Source organism: Triticum urartu, chromosome 6, assembly GCF_003073215.2.
Source record: "Triticum urartu cultivar G1812 chromosome 6, Tu2.1, whole genome shotgun sequence".
Lineage (NCBI taxonomy): Eukaryota > Viridiplantae > Streptophyta > Magnoliopsida > Poales > Poaceae > Triticum > Triticum urartu.
This window is the reverse complement of record NC_053027.1, coordinates 461,391,005-461,400,657: the sequence shown is the minus strand read 5'-3', so window position 1 is coordinate 461,400,657 and position 9,653 is coordinate 461,391,005.

Genomic DNA, 9,653 nt, shown 5'->3' with positions numbered 1-9,653 from the left:
ATTAACAATGATTTGTAATTTAGTAGTGAGCACAAAGTAACATATGTCAAGCAAGATGAAGTCTAGCTCTCTTCCTATGGATCGGCATGTCATACAAGAACAATTCATGCACACAAAGTAAAGGCCAATGCATGGTATAATCAGTTTGTTGCAATTTTTTCGTGTTGGAAACATAAAGAGGCGGAGATGTAGTTCCTCTCTCATAATAATTGCAAGTAGGAGCAGCAAGCAAATGCATATTATATCTATCAAAATCATCATGTGTAATAGTAAAACGCAACCCATCAATATAATCCTTAATAAGGGTAAACTTCTCCGATATAGTGTAGTTGGGAGAATTCAAAAAGATAATAGGACTATCATGCATGGGTGCAATAGCAACAATTTCATGTTTAACATAAGGAACTATAGCAAGTTCATCTCCATAAGCATAATTCATATTGGCATCTTGGCCACAAGCATAGCAAGCATCATCAAAAAGGGATATTTCAAAATAATCAATGGGATCATAACAGTCATCATAGCATTCATCCTTCAGTAAGCACGAAGGGAAATTAAACAATGTATGGGATAAAGAGTTACTCTCATTAGAAGGTGGGCACGGGTGATCAATCCACTCTTCCTCCTTTTGTTCTTCGCTCTCCTCCTCATCTTTTTCATCCAATGAGCTCGCAATGTCATTAATTTCTTCTTCCATAGACTCCTGCAAAATATTAGTCTCTTCTTGGACAGCGGAGACTCTCTCAATAAAATCATCAATATCGGAATTGAATTCATAATTCTCATAGCAATATTTAAGGATAGCTAAATTTTCAGGTCTATAAACTGAATCATCAAAATTTTCACACTCTTTAAACAAAGATTCAATTTCATAAGCACCCATAAAAGCAACAAATTCTTTTGTTTGTTCCACATCATAGTAGTCATATATACCATTAGCATAAGAAGCCAAGGTTTTATCATCATTAAATTTGCATGAAAAGGGAAGGTGTGGAGCCTTCATCCTAGAGCAACAAGTATAATCATATCTCAAGCATAGTTCCCGAGCATACTAATGCAACATATGAATTTGATCCCATAATAGTTTCCCTTTTTGAGTCAAGCAATAATCCCTAAAGTATTCGCGTTGATCCAACGTGTCCCCCATTACATAATTGAATGGGGTTTTCTCAAGATTATCAAAGTAGTACATAATACTTTTCACATAACCAGCATCGAGGGTTTTAGGAGGTTCCCCATCTCCATGAGTAGCAAGTAAACCTAAATTTTTTGGTATTTCGTGTTCCATATCCATAACTAAAGATAGAGAACAACTAAGAACAGCAAATAAAAATTACTTAGTGATAAGGCAAACAAGCACACACGACAATATTCACCCCACGCTATGGCTCCCCGGCAACGGTGCCAGAAAAAGGTCTTGATAACCCACAAGTATAGGGGATCAATTGTAGCCTCTTTCGATAAGTAAGAGTGTCGAACCCAACGAGGAGCTAAAGGTAGAACAAATATTCCCTCAAGTTCTATCGACCACCGATACAACTCTACGCACGCTTGACGTTCACTTTACCTAGAACAAGTATGAAACTAGAAGTACTTTGTAGGTGTTTTTGGATAGATTTGCAATAAAGAGTGCGTAAATAAAAAGTAGGGGATGTTTAGATAAAGAAGCAATAAAGTAAATATAGCGAGTGTGGAAAAGTGGTGGTAGGAGTTGCGAAATTGTCCCTAAGCAATTGACTACTTTACTAGACCGATAGCAAGTTTTATGTGGGAGAGGCCACTGCTAGCATGTCATCCCTGACTTGGAATTCTATGCACTTACGATTGGAACTATTAGCAAGCATCCGCAAGCACTAACGTTCATTAACATAAAACCCAACCATAGCATTAAGATATAATGGTCCCCCTTCAATCCCGTATGCATCAATTTCTATGCTAGGCTGAAGTTTCTGTCACTCTTTCCCTCAAATACATAGTCCTATGAACATACAACTAACCCTATGGTGTGATCCACGCGTGCGCTCATATGATGGGCACCAAAGGACAGCAACATAACCACAAGCAAATTAAATCAATCATAGCAATTCATCAACCACCGATAGGACAACGAAAATCTACTCAGACATCATAGGATGGCAACACATCATTGGATAATAATATGAAGCATAAAGCACCATGTTCAAGTAGAGGGTACAGCGGGTTGCGGGAGAGTGGACCGCTGTAGATAGATGGGAGAAGGTGATGGAGATGTTGGTGAAGATGGCGGAGGTGTTGGTGAAGATCGCGGTGATGATTATGGCCCCCGGCGGTGTTCCGGCGCTGATGAAGCTATGTACCTAGGGTAGGGTCATGGACCTGACCTAGACATCCTCCCCTAGGACATCACCCTAAAGCCAGGATCATTCAAAGGGTACCATCATCCACTCGACCAGAGACGTTCCACTCGGAAGAATAAATGTCACTCGACCGTCGCAGAAGTCACTCGACGGGCAGAAGAGTTAAAGCCACTCTGCATGAACAACGGTCGGGCATTTACTTATAGGCTTAATTGTCATTTATAGCACTTTAGTGTGGGCGTTACCACTAACGTTCTCTCTTCAATGTACCTTAAACCCTCTGTGACGTGGGCTGGCTGGGGTCCTGGCGCACTCTATATAAGCCACCCCCCTCCACAGGCACAAGGGTTCGCACCCCCTGTAACACACACGCATATAATCTAGTCGACCACCTCAGGGCTCCGAGACATAGGGCTATTACTTCCTCCGAGAAGGGCCTAAACTCGTAAAACTCGTGTGTACAACTCCTCCATAGCTAGGATCTTGCCTCTACATCCCTACCCCCATTCTACTGTCAGACTTAGAACCACGACAGTTGGCGCCCACCGTGGGGCAGGTGTCTTAGCGACTTGTTGGAGAAGTTGCGATTTTTCCAATGCCCATCAACATGGTTTCAGGCGGAGGTTTGGCCGAGGGCCGCGAGATCCATCTCAGCGTGCTTGTGTTCGTCGCCGACGACTCCGCTTGGCTCCAAGAAGCTCCACTCGACGCCGAGGCGCTCCCCGTCCGCGGGGCAACGCACTTTTACGCGTGCGTCCATGGCGTCCTCCTACAGCAGCCATCGACTCGGTATTGGTCGGCTCCTATGCTGTCCTCCCTCCCTGTAGCCCGCCAGCGCAAATGTTCTGGTCGATCGAGGCTTCAGCGGTGGGTGAGGCACGCGGTGGCTCGCCAGTCGGCCACCCCCCAGGCCGCGGCAATTGAGCCTGACGAAACTCTCTACGGCCTATTCGACTCGCTCCGTAGAGACTGCATTCGAGTGCGACAGCAGTGACCCCGCGGCGGAAGTCCTGATGGTCAATGGACCTCGCAGTCCTCCTGGCTTCCCCCGCGGCGACGGTGGCGATGGCGGAGGCGATCCGTCGCGTGTTGACGAGGAGTACCGTCCCGAACCCCTCTCTTCGCTGCAGAGGGAAGAACTTCGCCGCCGGAACATGGATGCACTTCACACTCCTATCGTTGGAGAAACACCCGAGGCCCGAGCCTTGGAGGACGCGCTCCTGGCCAACTTGGCTGAGCACACTCGACTAGAGAACCTCCAGCACGCACTCGACGAGCGTGCTCGGCAGCGGATCCCAGAATCCAGTGGACGATAACTTTTTCTGCCTCCAACTCAGGTATATCAAACTCCGATCCAGAATCTCACAACTGCAGCCCGAATAGCAGAATCAATCCAGCCTTCCCAGTCAGAAGCTGGCAGAGGTTTGATGCAGATCAGGGCTTTACTCCGGGCAGCGGGAGAATAGAATACAGTTGTGTCACAGTCGCGGAATAGGATCCATAGCAGATCCATTGTGGCAGATACAGTCCAGTTGGCTCACAGCCCAAGATCGCCCCCGAGGCGTGAGGGACGTGGGGACCGGCGAGATCAGTACAGAAACCGTGAGCAGTATGATCACCGAGTCGATCACGATGATCGTCGTCGAGTGCCCATGCCTCCCCCAAGGAGTGGGTCATACGTGCCTCGGCAGCATGATGACAGACGCCCTCACAGTGGTGGGCGAAGGATTCCAGTCGACCCCAAGGAACCGGGCTTTGATGCGAGATCAATTCTCATTTAGGGTATGGTCGACAGAAACAGAGCTCACAGAGAAGGCCATGACAGAGATTTTCCAACCAGCAGCAGAGTGCATGTCTCAGGTCCAGAGTGCTTCAGCAGAGTCATCAGGGCTGTGGTGATTCCTCCCAACTCCAGGTTGGCGACTAGAGTCAGTAAGTTCACTGGTGAGTCCAAGCCTGACACCTGGCTTGAGGACTACCGAGTGGCTGTTTAGATTGGCGGCGACAATGATGAAGTGGCCATGAAGCACCTTCCTCTGATGTTGGAGGGCTCGGCCAGAGCATGGTTGAATCAGTTAGCACCCGGCAGTATTTATAGCTGGAAAGAACTTGCCCGAGTGTTTGTCAGAACATTTGAAGGAACATGCAAACGGCCAGCGGGGCTAACAGAGCTGCAATCTTATGTGCAGAAGCCAAATGAAACTTTGAGGGATTATATCCAGAGATGGATCATGTTGCACCACATGGTGGAGAATGTGTCTAATCACCAAGCAGTTTGTGCCTTCAAAGAAGGTGTCAGATATCAAGAGTTGAATCTGAAGTTCGGTCGGACCGGAGATATGTCTCTGAGTCGAATGATGGGGATTGCCACTAAGTATGCCAATGGTGAAGAGGAGGATCGGCTCTGGAGTGGCAAACACAAAACAGTCGCCCACGAAACCGGAGGAGGAAACTCCAGTCGGAAGCAGAAGCGCAAAGCCGAGCCAGCTGCTCCTGGAGAAACCTTGGCCGTGACTCAGGGAAAGTTCAAGGGGAAGCCCAAAGGACCGTGGAATCCCAAGAAAATAAAAGATCAAGACAAAAATGATGTGTTGGATTTGCCGTGCCACATTCACACAAAGAAAGATGAAGAGGGTAATCTCATTTACCCGAAGCATACCACTCGACAGTGTCGACTCCTGATCCAGCAGTTCCGACAGAAACAACCCAAAGAAAAGGAAAAAGAGTCAGACAAAGTTGAGGACAAAGAGGAAAGTGATGATGGTTACCCCCACGTCAATTCCACTCTGATGATTTTTGCTAATGTTGAGAGCAAAAGTCGACTAAAAGTCATCAACTGAGAAGTAAACATGGTCGCTCCGGCGATGCCCAGTTATTTGAAATGGTCTCAGACTGCCATTACATTCGACCAGTCTGATCACCCGACACACATAGCCACCCCTGGGAGGCAAGCGTTGGTGGTCGACCCAGTCGTCGAAGGCACTTGTTTGACTAAAGTTCTGATGGATGGTGGCAGTGGCCTGAATATACTGTATGCAGAGACGTTGAAAGGAATGGGCATTCCGATGTCCAGACTCATTGAAAGCAATATGAGTTTCCATGGAGTTATTCCTGGCAACAAGGCTGAATCACTCGGCCAGATCGCCCTTGATGTAGTTTTCGGTGATTCCAAGAATTACCGCAAAGAAAAGTTGGCATTTGAAGTTGTGGATTTCTAGAGTGCTTATCATGCTATTCTGGGCAGGTCAGCTTATGCATGTTTTATGGCTCGACCATGTTACGTGTATCTCAAATTGAAGATGCCTGGTCCTAAAGGAGTGATCACTATCACTGGCAATCGAAAGAAGGCAGAAGAGTGCTTCCAGAAGGGCTCAAAGATCGCCGATGCACAGATGGCGGTAGTGGAATTGCAGGAGTATCAAAAAAATGCAGATCCGAGTGATTTGTTGCGAGCTAAGAAGCCTGCCTCATATTCAGCATTTCAGTCGTCTGGTGAAACGAAGCCGATTCGTATTCACCTGACGGATCCCAATGCTGCTCTGACTCACATTTCAACAACACTCGACTCCAAATAGGAAGAAGCGCTCATCCAGTTCCTCCGTGAGAACTAGGACATCTTTGCATGGAAACCTTCTGACATGCCAGGTGTTCCCAGGGGACTGGCTGAGCATTGTTTGTGAGTCGACCCAAAAGTGAAACCAGTCAAAGAACATCTTCGATGGTCCACCGTACAGAAGAGAAAGGCAATCGGTGAAGAAGTGGCTCGGCTTCTAGCAGCCGAGTTTATCCGAGAAATTTACCACTCCGAGTGGTTAGCTAATGTTGTCATGGTCCCAAAGAAGGACGACTCACTTCGCATGTGCATTGACTTCAAGCATATCAATCGGGCCTGCCCGAAAGATCACTTTCCTCTCCCTCGCATCGACCAAATAGTCAACTCGACTGCGGGGTGTGAGCGTTTGTCCTTTTTGGACGCTTATTCCGGGCATCATCAGATCCGTCTGTATGGACCTGATGAGATAAAAATAGCTTTCATCACCCCATTTGGGTGCTTCTGTTATGTCAATATGCCATTCGGCTTGAAGAACGCTGGAGCCACATTCATGCGGATGATTCAGAAGTGTTTACTCACTCAGATCAGTCGGAATGTGGAAGCATACATGGATGACATTGTGGTCAAGTCACGTAAAGGTTCCGACCTACTGGCTGACCATGCTGAAACTTTTGCCAACCTTAGAAGGTATGATATCAAGCTTAATCCATCAAAGTGCACGTTCGGAGTTCCATGGGGAAATTACTCGGTTTTCTCGTTTCCAAACGAGGGATTGATGCTAACCCAGAGAAAGTGGGTGCCATACTCCGGATGAAACGCCCTGTGCCTGTGCATGACGTCCAGAAGCTTACTGGTTGTTTGGCCGCTCTAAGTCGATTCATTTCTTGCCTCGGTGAAAAGGCACTGCCTCTTTACCGACTGATGAAGAAGTCAGATAAGTTCGAGTGGACTCCTGAAGCTGATGCAGCATTTGCAGAGCTTAAAGCCCTGCTTCCACCCAGCCGGTGCTTGCTGCCCCAATCAGCAAAGAGCCTTTACTGCTTTACATTGCAGCCACTGGACAAGTCGTCAGTACAGTACTTACGGTCGAGCGGGAAGAAGAAGGAAAAGCTTACAAAGTTCAGCGCCCAGTATATTATGTCTCTGAAGTTTTGACTCCATCAAAGCAAAGATATCCACATTATCAGAAGCTTGTTTATGGGATTTATATGACCATGAAGAAGGTTACACACTACTTCTCTGACCACTCCATTACAGTCGTCAGCGACGCTCCATTATCAGAGATTCTGAACAACAGAGATGCAACTGGTCGAGTGGCAAAATGGGCGATTGAACTCCTTCCCTTAGATATCAAGTTTGAGGCAAAGAAAGCTATCAAGTCCCAAGCAATAGCAGATTTCCTCACCGAGTGGATCGAACAGCAACTGCCGACTCAAGTTCACTCGGAGCACTGGACCATGTTCTTTGATGGTTCCAAGATGCTGAATGGTTCCGATGCTGGGGTGGTACTGGTATCCCCCCGAGGAGACAAGCTCAGATATGTCCTCCAGATTCACTTTGATTCCTCCAATAACGAAGCAGAATATGAAGCACTCTTGTATGGGTTGCATATGGCCATCTCACTCGGCGTCTGTCGCCTCATGGTCTATGGCGACTCAGATTTGGTAGTCAATCAAGTGATGAAGGAGTGGGACGTCAAAAGCCCAGCCATGACTGGCTACTGCAACGTGGTGAGGAAGTTGGAAAAGAAGTTTGAGGGGTTAGAGCTCCATCATATACCCTGACTAATGCAAGATCTCAAGCACGCAGCGGGCGCCTGGGTTGATGAACTTCCATTAGTTCTTTGGGGATTGAGGACAACTCCCAATCGGTTGACTGACCGAACTCCATTCTTCTTGGTCCATGGAGCTGAAGCTGTTCTACCGAGTGACTTGCTTCACAATGCACCACGAGTCGAGCTCTTCTCTGAAGATGAAGCAGAACAAGCTCGGCAAGACGCAGTCGACCTCCTAGAGGAAGAAAGAGAGATGGCCTTGATCCGGTCGACCATTTATCAGCAAGACTTGCGTCGATTCCATGCTAGAAACGTGAGAGGTCGAGCCTTTCAAGAGGGAGACTTGGTTCTTTGAGTGGATCAGCAGAAACCACACAAGCTCGCCCCTACTTGGGAAGGTCCCTTCATCGTCACCAGATTTCTCCACAACAGAGCATATCATCTTTACAATATCGATCATAAGAAAGACGAGCCGCGGGCTTCGAATGCGGAGCTTCTCCGCCCCTTTTATACTTAAGTACTCATTCGGGTGAGATGTAATAAGAAATACCTTTGTAGTTTGTTTATCAAAGATGAGAGCTTTACAGTTTTCTTAAACGATTGTTGTCGCTTTTGTTTGTGTTTGAAATCCCCAAGTGGGTGACTTTGCTGCGAATCCGTTTCGCCTAAGTTCGAAAAATCCTACCGAGTGGTGAGCAAGCCTCCCACTCAAGAGCTTAGCCGCGAATCCGTTTCACCTAAGTTCAAAAAATCCTACCGAGTGGTGAGCAACCCTCCCACTCGGGGGCTTAGCTGCAGTCCAGTACTCGCCTAAGTTTAAAAAATCCTACTGAGTGGTGAGCAACACTCCCACTCTGGGGCTTAGCTGCAGTCCAGTACTTGCCTAAGTTTAAAAAATCCTACCGAGTGGTGAGCAACCCTCCCACTCGGGGGCTTAGCTGCAGTCCAGTACTCGCCTGAGTTTAAAAAATCCTACCGAGTGGTGAGCAACCCTCCCACTCGGGGGCTTAGCTGTAGTTCAGTACTCTCCTAAGTTTAAAAAATCATACCAAGTGGTGAGCAACCCTCCCACTCGAGGGCTTAGCTGCAGTCCAGTACTCGCCTAAGTTTAAAAAATCCTACCAAGTGGTGAGCAACCCTCCTACTCGGGGGCTTAGCTACAGTCCAGTACTCGCTTAAGTTTAAAAAATCCTACCGAGTGGTGAGCAACCCTCCCACTCGGAGGCTTAGCTGCAGTCCAGTACTCGCCTAAGTTTAAAAAATCCTACCGAGTGGTGAGCAACCCTCCCACTCGGGGGCTTAGCTGCAGTCCAGTACTCGCCTACGTTTAAAAAAATCCTACCGAGTGATGAGCAACCCTCCCACTCAGGGGCTTAACTGCAGTCCAGTACTCGCCTAAGGTTTAAATTCCATCCCTATCCGTAAGGACGACGAGGTGCAGGTCGACTGCAACCTTCTCCTTCGGAGCTGCGCCACAAATACAACATGCGCTCCATCCCTAACCGCAAGGACGACGAGGTGCAGGTCGACTGCAACCTTCTCCCTCGGAGCTGCGCCACAAATACAACATGCGCTCCATCCCTATCCGCAAGGACGACGAGGTGCAGGTCGACTGCAACCTTCTCCCTCGGAGCTGCACCACAAATACAACATGCGCTCCATCCCTATCCGGAAGGACGACGAGGTGCAGGTCGACTGCAACCTTCTCCTTCGGGGCTGCGCCACAAATACAATGTGCGCTCCATCCCATCCGCAAGGACGACGAGGTGCAGGTCGACTGCAACCTTCTCCTTCGAAGCTGCGCCACAAATACAATGTGCGCTCCATCCCTGTCTGCAAGGACAACGAGATGCAGGTCGAAAGATTATTCAGAGTAAAGAGCAAACTCCACTCGAAGGCAAATACAAGCATATTCAGAAATAAACCAAGTTCAGATAAATCCTAAAGTTCCTGACGACGGATCAAAAGTATTCGAGCATCAAGCCCGAAG